This window comes from Myotis brandtii, unplaced genomic scaffold (assembly GCF_000412655.1).
Source record: "Myotis brandtii unplaced genomic scaffold, ASM41265v1 scaffold49, whole genome shotgun sequence".
Classification (NCBI taxonomy): domain Eukaryota; kingdom Metazoa; phylum Chordata; class Mammalia; order Chiroptera; family Vespertilionidae; genus Myotis; species Myotis brandtii.
In genome coordinates, this window is record NW_005368707.1 from 4,532,143 (window position 1) to 4,543,064 (window position 10,922).

Here is a 10,922-nt window from a genome sequence, read left to right on the forward strand (position 1 = left end):
TGTAGAGCTAGTCATAAGGATTTATATTATAATCTTACTAGTAGCCCGGTGCACGAAATTCGTGCACAGTGAAAGGGAATTAATTAGAGGAACGTAATTTGGACTCACTATCTAATATCAATAATATGTGAGCATGAGGCAGTCTGTGTTTCTGAAATTCCTGGGAGCCCATGGGCGTGGCTATGGCCTCGCCTCCCGGGGCCAGGGAAGGTCCTGGGTGCGCGCAGGCATGGCTAGGCATGGGCGGCTGCGCCTCCCCAACTGGCGAAAGTTCTGGGAGTCCACGGGTGTGGCTAGGCGCCAGTGGCCATGCCTCCCCAACCTACCAGTGAAAGTCCTGGGAGCCTGCGGGCGTGGCTACGGCCTCACCTCCCAGGCCGGTGAAAGTCCCGGAGCCCGCGGCCCCAGCCACTGTCTCCTCCTGGGGCGCTTGACACCTGAGTATGCAAATTAACCACTATCTTTCTCAGATAATTTGCATAGTCACTCGGATTGGCTGGTGGGCGTGGCCGGTGGGCATGGCTTGAGTGTAGTGGAGGGATGGTTAATTTGCATGTTTCTCTCTTATTATATAGGATTATCTTTAGTAACAGGCAGGTGATTTGATCAAGGATTGGAAAAGGCAGACATCATTGACCCCACCCATGAGGAAATGTGACCACATTGAGTAAACAATTCATCCCAAAGTTATAATACATTAATTAGAATTATAACGTGTCATCATCTGGTATTAAAATGTCATTACCCTGCTCAAATCACTAGAATATATGACAGTAGTTTTAACTGTGGATAAAAGTTCCCATTATCATAGTCAGACCCTCATCAAGTTTCACCTTGTCTAATAAAACTAGTTATTAAAAATTATGTCTATTTCTATCCTATGCCTCCCTCCTCCTTAACCTATCCTACCACCAACTGATAAAGCTTCCTGAAATAACACTTAGCAATAATTATGACCAGAAACAATTCCTAGTGGTATTAATCATACCTAATACAGCAGGTCCGTGAATAATGTCATTTCATTCAAAGTCATTTAATTATAAGATGGAGATACTGTAGGAACTTAACTCTTGTTTATATCAGTTAACCTATGGTGAAACTAGTGTTGGTCACAGAAACTATCAACAGCATTAAGTGAGAACTTATTGTATGTACTTACAGAGCTATAATAAGTGCTTCACAGGTTACCTCATTTGATATTCTTCATAAGTAGGTGCTGTTACGATCTCCAATTTACAGGTGGAGATACATTTAGCCAGTATGTAGCACATTCAGGACTTAATCTCAAATTCTAGCCTATGCCTCCTGTAATAATCCCATCATTTAAATATTCTACTCAAAATCTTCTACTTAAGAGTAACTTTAAAGAAAAAAGTTGAATGCCTAACCTGACATCCAAATTAAAGAGGGATCAAATATTTCAAATATAAACTAGAAGAAGATTATATATAGAACATTTTCATCTTGTTGCAGTTAAACACTTTTCTTAGCATATGAAGAACTGGAAATTGTAAAAGACAATAATTGATAGACTTTATAACAAATCAAATTTTCATGCATATGAATTCAAAGAAGTTTGCAGAGAAACTGCTAAAAATTATTTGCAACAAGCAACTGATTGATACTAACAACAATAAAAGATGAGTAAACCAACAGAAAAATGGGCAATGGCACTGCTGATGGGCAAATGGTATGAGAATAAATGTCCCTCCCCACAAAAAATAGTAAAGCAATGTTAAATCTAACAAATACTTTTTAAAAAGTCAAGTGAAGCATATCAATTTATAAAATAATTAAGGTGTCAAATACCCAGTCTTGCTAAGGGTATGGGAAAACAAGCCCAGTGTTATTTGATGGGATAAACACTCATTCCTTCCACCAGCATTTATTAAACACCATATGTTCTATGTGCCAGATGCCATTCAAGGTGCTTGAGATCAGGGAACCCAAAAAAGCAAAGATCATACCCTCAGGGAGCTAACACTGTAGGGGGGGGACACAGGAAGCATTATAAGTAAATTATCCAGTTAGAAGGTGACAAGTGGGTATCTGAGGGGTAAACATTCTATGCAGAGGGGTCACACAATAAAAAAAAAAAAACCCAAACCTCTACAACAGGGTGTGCCTGGAGTATCTGAGGAAGAACTTTCTTTTTCATAACTTCCACAGTGGACTGAGGAGCCCACTATGACTGGAGCAGAGGGTGGGAGAAGGAGAGTTGTAAGAGATCATATAAGAGGAAATTGGGGGACCAGATTATGTAGAACCTTGTAGGACAAATTTTGCAAATAATTTAACTTCCACTTTAGAGGGGAAAAGCCATTGCAGGGTTTTGAGTGAAGGAGTAATATGATCGAACTTACATTTTTAAAGTATCATTCTGGCTCATGAACTGAGGAGAGAGAGCAGAGGACCAAGAGGAGAGACGGAGAACACATTAGAGGGTCAATCCAGGAACAGAGAATGGAGGCCTGCACCCAGGGAGCAGCCAGTGGGCGTTATGGGAAGTAGTCAAATTCTGGAGAAATTGTAAGGAAAGAGATAATTATAAATGTCTATCTGAATGAGGGAAATGAAAAAAAAGAATAAAAAATGACTCCAAGACTGTTTGAAGTTACCATCAGTGTGACAGGGAAGTTCAGTTATAAACATATTAAGTTCAAGATAACTACTGGATATCCAGGTGGAGATGTGGTGGGCAGCTGTAAAAAGGAGTCAGGAGCTCAACAGAGCGGCCTGGGCTGAAGATGTATCTTTAGGAGTCATTGGCATATGGATGGTATTTAAAGCCATGAGCTTGCATGAATTCCTCAAGAGCATGAGTGTAGACACAGAAGAAAGAGCAGCCAAGGACTGAGTCCTAAAGTCTCCAGAATTAGGAGATTGGAGGACAAAAAGAGCTGATCATCTTTCAGAGAGGAGAAGGCACCGGGAGTGTGAAGCCCTAAAAACCGAGCAGGGCAAGCCCTAGCTGGTTTGGGTCAGCGGATAGAGCATCAGACTGCGGACTGAAGGGTACCAGGTTCATGCCCAGTCAAGGGCACATGCCCAGGTTTCAGGATTGATCCCCAGTAGGGGGTGTGCAGGAGGCAGCCGATCAATGATTCTCTCTCATCATTGATGTTTATATCTCTCTCTTCCTCTCTAAGATCAATAAAAATAAAAAAACAAAAAATTTCAAGCAGGGCAAGAAATTACAAATGATCAAGCTACTGACAGGGCAGGCAGACCAAGGGCTGAGAATCGCCCACTTGGATTGAGCAATGTGGAGGTTACTAATTTTGGTGATGAGTGAAAAAGACTGGATGAAGAGCACCAAGAGTATAAAGAGACATGTTGGAAGAAGCAGCTATAGACAACTCTTACAAATATACTAGTAGTAAGCAACCCTTACAATTTATTACAAAAGAGAATTAATGTTTGTAAGGGAACGGGGTTAAAAAAAAATTTTCAAGATGAAAAAAATAACACATTTTGGTGCTAATGGCATTAATTCACTACAGAGAAATTCTGACAATGTAGACAGGTAGGGATTTGCTGGAATGGGGTCTAGTGCATAAGTGGCGGGTGGCTTTCGACAGAAGTGTGGAGAGTACACCTACGGTTCCAGAGGGGCAGAATGTGGGTGCAGGGAATATGTGGCAAGTCGCTGATGATCGCTGCAATACTTTCAGTACACTAGGAAACATGGTTGTCTGCTGAGAGTGAGCATAGGACAGAAAGTATTTGCATTTGAAAGAAAAGACTGGAAGCAGTCATGGGGAAAATGGGAAAAGTAGAGAAGCTCTAAGTGGATATACACTAATAGCAATATGAAAAGTTAAAGCTTGCATTCCCTTTGACCCAGTAATTCACTCATAACTCATTCATTTACTTCTAGGTAGCCTGCAGGGCCTACACCCAACTGTTACCAGTGGTGAGTCTACGAAGAGAAACCAAAAGGAATAGGAAACAATTACTTCATTTGTGCTGTGTGTAGTTCTACACTGCTTGAGTTTTTACAAAATACAGGCACACCTTGTTTTATTGTGCTTTGCTTTATTGCACTTCACAGATGTTGCAGTTTTTACAAATGAAAGGCAAGACCCTCCACCAGCAAAAAGTTTAGGATTCACTTTATTGTGATACTTTACTGCAATGGTAATACCTTTGAGGTATGCCTGTAGACATCACTTTTACAATTTTAAAATTTTCACTTCTGGGTAATGAATCTGACATAAACCTTTTCCCAACAGTATAACTCACAACTTCCCCTCAAATTCTGTTCCAGCCACAATGGACTGCTACCTGCTATACCCTGAAAAGTGTAACTATATCCATGCAATCTTCCAGCAATTCACCAGATAATTAACTTCCTGGTGATTGCTACTGCTGTCACAGTCTCCCCTTCAGGACCACTGAGATTACCTGAAAGACAAAACAAGCAATGCTAACATTCTTACCTCAAAGTTTCACAAACAGCTTTAATGTAACACACTTGACAACATTCCAAGGGCTGTGTGTGGAAAGCTGGCAAACTCCCAAATCCCAGTGCATTTCAAAATCCCACCTGATCCTTTCCCAACCTCACTCCACAAATACTGAGTGATTACCATGCGCCAGGCACCCCTTAGGAACTGGGCGTGCAAAGCAAACAGAAGTCATCCTACATGCAACACGTAGACTACACTGAAAATAAATGTGAAGTGTAACTGTGAAAAGCACTTTAATGACAGACAGGGCTGTGGCACCATGAAAGGGTGACAGTGAGATGGGAACAATTTCATGAAAAGCTTCCCAGGGATGATTGTGCTGAGATCTGAGGGAAGTACAGATGTTAACAAGGTGATGATGGGGAATAGAAAAATCTGGTAGGAAAAGAACTGCACTTACAAAGGCCCTGGGGTAGGATGCTTAGACTCTGGAGCCAAATGACATAAATACAAATTCCAGCTCTGTAGCTCTGTAACTGAGCATTAGTTAACATCTCTGTGTATCTAATTTGTAATTTACAGAATGAGTATAGTCGTACTAAGTGAGGCATCACAAACTTACAGCATTGTGATGAGGATTAAATGAGTTCTTTGTAAGGCTTAGAATGATGCCTCACTTCACAACCTATATAAGTATTTTTCAAAATAAAAGAGATTCCAGCCCTGGCTGGTGTGGCTCCGTTGCTTGTCATCCTGAGCACCAAAAAGTCACCAGTTTAGTTCCAGGTCAGGGCACACACCCAGGTTGTCAGTTTGATTCCTGGTGATCAAAGTAAGTATGGGAGACAATCTCTCTCTCTCTCTCTCTCTCTCTCTCTCTCTCTCTCTCTCTCTCAATAAAAAACAAATTAAGAAAAAAAAACACAACACCAAAAATCTATTTTAGTATTTTAGGGGTAGCTCAGTTGGTTAGAGTGCCGTCCCAATATATCAAGGTTGTGGGTTTGCTCTCCTGTCAGGACATATACAAGAATCGACCGATGAATGAATAGATAAGTGGAACAAGAAATCATTGTTTCTCTCTCTCTTCCCCTCCTCTCCCTCCCCCCGCTTCCTTTCTCTCTCTAAAAACCAATTTAAAAAAATTCCATGGAGTATGGGCTGGCAGAAGAAGGCAAAGATGAGGAAAATGGGGGACATATGTAATACTGTCAACAATAAAAAAGTATATATTTAAAATTAAGAAAAAAAAACACAACACCAAAAATCTATTTTAGCCCTAGCAGGGTAGCTCAGTTGGTTAGAGTGCCGTCCCAATATATCAAGGTTGTGGGTTTGCTCTCCTGTCAGGACATATACAAGAATCGACCGATGAATGAATAGATAAGTGGAACAAGAAATCATTGTTTCTCTCTCTCTTCCCCTCCTCTCCCTCCCCCCGCTTCCTTTCTCTCTCTAAAAACCAATTTAAAAAAATTCCATGGAGTATGGGCTGGCAGAAGAAGGCAAAGATGAGGAAAATGGGGGACATATGTAATACTGTCAACAATAAAAAAGTATATATTTAAAAATAATATAAAAATAAAATTAATTCCAAATTAAATGCAAAAACATATGGATATGCCCAAGCATCAGGGAAACAGAGTACAAAATATAAGTTTACTGTGCTGAAATACATTAAGGGAAAAGATGGTTTTTCACAACAGGCCATAAAGATAGGCAATGAGGGACCCTGTGCAGTGGGTAAAGAGTAAACTAGAGAGATAATAATGAAGAAAGTGATCACATACTCCTGACCCAAGTCAGTCCAGATATTTACACAGTAAAGAATAGAGAGGAAGAAAAAAAAAATGACAAAAATGTTCCATCCTCAAACAGTTTAACAACTTTCAAGAAAACATAATGCAATAAATGCTTGCAAGAAACATCAATACCTATAATTTTGGTGATATTGATATTAATGTATTCATTGACAATTTCTGACAATAGTGGCTTATGTAAGCTGTATGCCAATGCATGGTCCTATTTCAAAATCCACACTAAGGCTCTAAGGAAACAATCATTTGTCATTAACACCAGTCATGCTGAATAATGGTGAAATCATCTTACAAAATGCTTCAAGTGATACAGAAAAAATAGTATTAATCCCAATATTAAAATATTTATATCTACTTTTCTCTTCCCTCCAGACTACTGGTGTTAGACATAATAAAGAAGCATACTGAAGATGATCAGCTATGTCATGACAGAGTTGCCTTACTGAAATATACACAGAACAGATCTAACAAATGCTCATTTAAATTATTCAATCATTCTGGATCTCTGGGTCCCTAACTCTTAAAGTGACAGTGGAAAATGGATCATTAAATATAAGATCAATTTTGTCATTATAAGCTCTGTTATCCTCATTTTGGGGGCACAACTAAACCTCAGCGAATTAAGGCTACACCCAGAGAATCTGAGATATAACCAGTCAGCAATATAATTCATCTCAAGAGGTAGAACTCTTTTTAAAAACATATCTTGCTTTTCAATTTAACGTCAAATCTCCCAGCAATTGTTCTTAGAGTTCTTGATATAATTAACATATTCATAAGACAAAAAGTCAATAATTTCTATTTTCAGATTCCTGCTTACCGTTTAAATGCTTAAAACTTTTTGATAAATCCTATCTTCCATTTCAAAGTTATATAGTTCTATAGGAATGTAAAAGAAAACAAAACACTTCAGGGTATCCTTCACACAAGCATATAACATCCTCGGGAGTCAGAAAAGGTGCACCAGTCAAGAACTTATATCAAAAAGTTACTAAAAGCCTTTACCATTTTGTACAGACTATTTCACAAAATTCATCTTTATTATGAGTCATTAAGATGGGGTGGGGAAGGGAAACAAAGTAATGGATAAAGAGAAGTCAGGAAATGTATTTACACAAATGAGAATAAAGTCAGAATGCTTTGTGGAAGAGCAAAATTACTAGAGTTGTCACATTTGTCTAACAACAGAGAGCTGTCTTTTCATCAAAAAGACTACCAAGTATAGACACACCATCTGGAGTACATTAAAAGCCATCCAAGTGCAAAGGAAAAATATAAAAGCCTCTAACTTACCCAAGTGCTTATGGCTCAGAAAGCCTAAAGAGAATTAGGCAAACAGAATGTGAACTTTTACTAGTTTTGATTAGATTGAAGATAATTCATATCTGCTTATGTTGACTTGAAGCCTAAAGGAACATAACGATGCAATTTAAAGTTACTGGAGGGCTTAATCCAAGTGATAAGTAGATACCAATTCAAAGTACCAATGATGACTAACTTCAACTCAGCAGGGAAGAGGAGATTGCAACAGTCTGATGGAGCCACCATTCACTAACAGGAGCCACCATTCACTAATGGAAGGGAGGCTGGAAGGTGGGAGGGGGGTCTGCTGGGGGAGAAGTAGAACATTTAGTAGTAAAGAAATAAATCTTCAGATTAAATGGTCAATATGACAGTAAAACTATTCATCCACTTGGAAAACCCTGTCCCCATACATTTGATAACAAAATTGTGTGTGCAAAGCAGGTAAGTAGTTTCATTGGTTCCATGTTTAGTGGGAGCTGATGACAGAACGTAAGGTGAGGTGGATATACACAAGATTGACTAACTTCTAATAAACCAAAGGAAGAAGGATATCTCGTTTTACGTGAATACACTACTGAATTATAAACACATATTAGTTATTAGAACATTAGAACACTAGTAAGACCTAATATGAAGTGTTCTAGTCAAAGAATGTGGCCCATATCTTAGGCAATGACACCTACTGGCATACAATCAAACAGCATCAGTGATACCAAATCCAAACATAATGAACAAAAAAATATCAAGACCCAGGAGTGTCAAATTCGGAGTAAAAATTTATTAAACAGAGAAAAAGTTTTTGCTATCTAAAAAAAGAGTAATATATATTTTTAAAAAAAAGAACAAGAAAGTTATATACCAACTTACACTTACACATCTATGCGACAATCAATATATAATGTATCAGTACATATTATAGATATTCTGAAAATTTAAGGAAAAAGATGATAAGGTATAGATAACTGATCCACCTACATAAACTATAAAAAAAAATTCTGTTTAGGACAATTTATTTTCTTTGCTTTTTTTCACAATATTTGAACAAATATCAATTATTACCATTAAACCAAAGGAAATTAATTAAATGCTAAAATGTGATGTTAATTCTCAAAACAATAACATCTCTAAAACATGAAAGCATTAAAAAATACAGAAGCATAAAGAAGTGAAGAAATTTTCCAGTTAAAAAAACTGCTTCTATAAAAATATAATATTTTGTACAAGACAGTAGTAATTCTTAAGAGAATAAATGGCTCAGAATTTGATGAAAGTGTTCCCGCAGTGAACAATGCACTCTTCTTGCAGATTCCAGATGCTCAACATTCCTGATTCAGAATGGAAAAATTTACTGTTAGTCTAGAGAAATTTAATATCACCATTCTTGTCATATCCTTCATAGCTTCATTATTAGAACAAGTCTGGGGAAGCAATAAACCTATTTAAATGCTAAAAAAGATGTTTGCTGTGTTCAATCAGACTAGATAGTGTAACTAACCAAAATATTTAAAAATCATATAGAAAAAGCTGAGAAAAAGAAAAATATATATTTATTTGTGTATTTTTCTGAGGTTTGATATTTTGCATTCTGTACAGTATAGCCAGGCATAAGCCCAAAATGTTTTACTACAACCAAGAGCTAATAAACACTAAAGAACATATATCGACGCCCAGAACAACATTATAAAATTTTATTACATTAATAAAATGGGATACATCAAGCTTTAAATTTTCCACTTTGTCAAAGGTAAAATAATCAGCACTATTCAGTGCCATTCATAACAGGCCTCAATTTTTCTCATTTAAAGTATGTTTTATTTCCAAAAGTACCTATATTACTAAAATACTTTAATACAATCCTGATAGAAGCATTCTCTTTCGTACACTCTCCCTCAATTGCAAGTAAGTTATTAAAGCATTGAGCAAGCTGAGTTTTTAAATATGTGAAACAATTTAAATAATATAATATTGTTGTTTGATTACACAATTGCCTTGAAGTCTATAAAATCAGGTTAACCGAGGGTAAGAGCAGACACCTGTACATAACTTTCATTTTATTTTATTTATTTTTTTTAATTAAATCTTTATTGTTCAGATTATTACATTTGTTCCTCTTCTTTTCCCCCCATAACTCCCCTCCTTCCAGCTCCCACCCCACCCTCCGCCCTCACTCCCCACCCACTGTCCTCATCCATAGGTGCACGATTTTTGTCCAGTCTCTTCCCGCATCTCCCACACCCCTTTTCCCCCCAAGAATAGTTAGTCCGTTCCCTTTCTATGTCCCTGATTCTATTATAATCACCAGTTCATTCTGTACATCAGGTTATTTATTCACTTGATTCTTAGATTCACTTGTTGATAGATGCATATTTGTTGTTCATAATTTGTATCTTTACCTTTTTCTTCTTCTTCCTCTTCTTAAAGGATACCTTTCAGCATTTCATATAATACTGGTTTGGTGGTGATGAACTCCTTTAGCTTTTCCTTATCTGTGAAGCTCTTTATCTGACCTTCAATTCTGAATGATAGCTTTGCTGGATAAAGTAATCTTGGTTGTAGGTTCTTGCTATTCATCACTTTGAATATTTCTTGCCACTCCCTTCTGGCCTGCAAAGTTTCTGTTGAGAAATCAGCTGACAGTCGTATGGGTATTCCCTTGTAGGTAACTGAGTTTCTTTCTCTTGCTGCTTTTAAGATTCTCTCTTTGTCTTTTGCTCTTGGCATTTTAATTATGATGTGTCTTGGTGTGGTCCTCTTTGGATTCCTTTTGTTTGGGGTTCTCTGCGCTTCCTGGACTTGGAAGTCTATTTCTTTCACCAAGTAGGGGAAGTTTTCTGTCATTATTTCTTCAAATAGGTTTTCAATATCTTGCCCTCTCTCTTCTTCTGGCACCCCTATAATTCGGATGTTGGTACGCTTGAAGCTGTCCCAGAGGCTCCTTACACTATCTTCGTATTTTTGGATTCTTTTTTCATTTTGCTTTTCCGGTTGGGTGTTTCTCGCTTCTTCGCATTTCGAATCTTTGACTTGATTCTTGCGCTCCTCTGGTCTGCTGTTGGGAGTCTGTATAATATTCTTTATTTCAGTCAGTGTATGCTTACTTTCTAGATGGTCCTTTATCACACCATCGAGGGTCTCATTAGATTTCCTGTACATCTCATCAAGTTTATCGACAGACTCTAGAAGCCTCTTGAGAGACCTCAAAAGTGTGGTTCTGAACTCAATATCCTCCCTTGATAGTTTTGTCCTGTTTCTTTGTCTCCGCATTTTTTACGCTTTCTTGGTACACCCCCTAGTGGTCTTTGTGCGCAGTCTTGTTCTAGTTGAGCCTTGATTGTTGTAGTTAATACTAGAGGGATTTGACCTCCAGGCCAACTGGCTGTGAGAATCA

General features: G+C 37.9%; 1 protein-coding gene across 3 annotated transcripts in view; it reads right to left on the bottom strand.

The window, feature by feature from the left end:
• MPP7 (membrane protein, palmitoylated 7 (MAGUK p55 subfamily member 7)) overlaps nucleotides 1–10,922 on the bottom strand; it is a 273,826-nt gene that overhangs the window by 240,956 nt on the left and 21,948 nt on the right. The window contains exon 1 of one of the 3 annotated variants that reach the window (XM_014547994.1): nucleotides 7,523–7,554. The exons of the other annotated variants lie outside the window; for them this stretch is intronic. The gene's annotated coding sequence lies outside the window, so the exon portion shown is untranslated. Of the gene's footprint in view, nucleotides 1–7,522; nucleotides 7,555–10,922 lie in introns of those variants that run through there. 3 annotated transcript variants of the gene reach the window in all.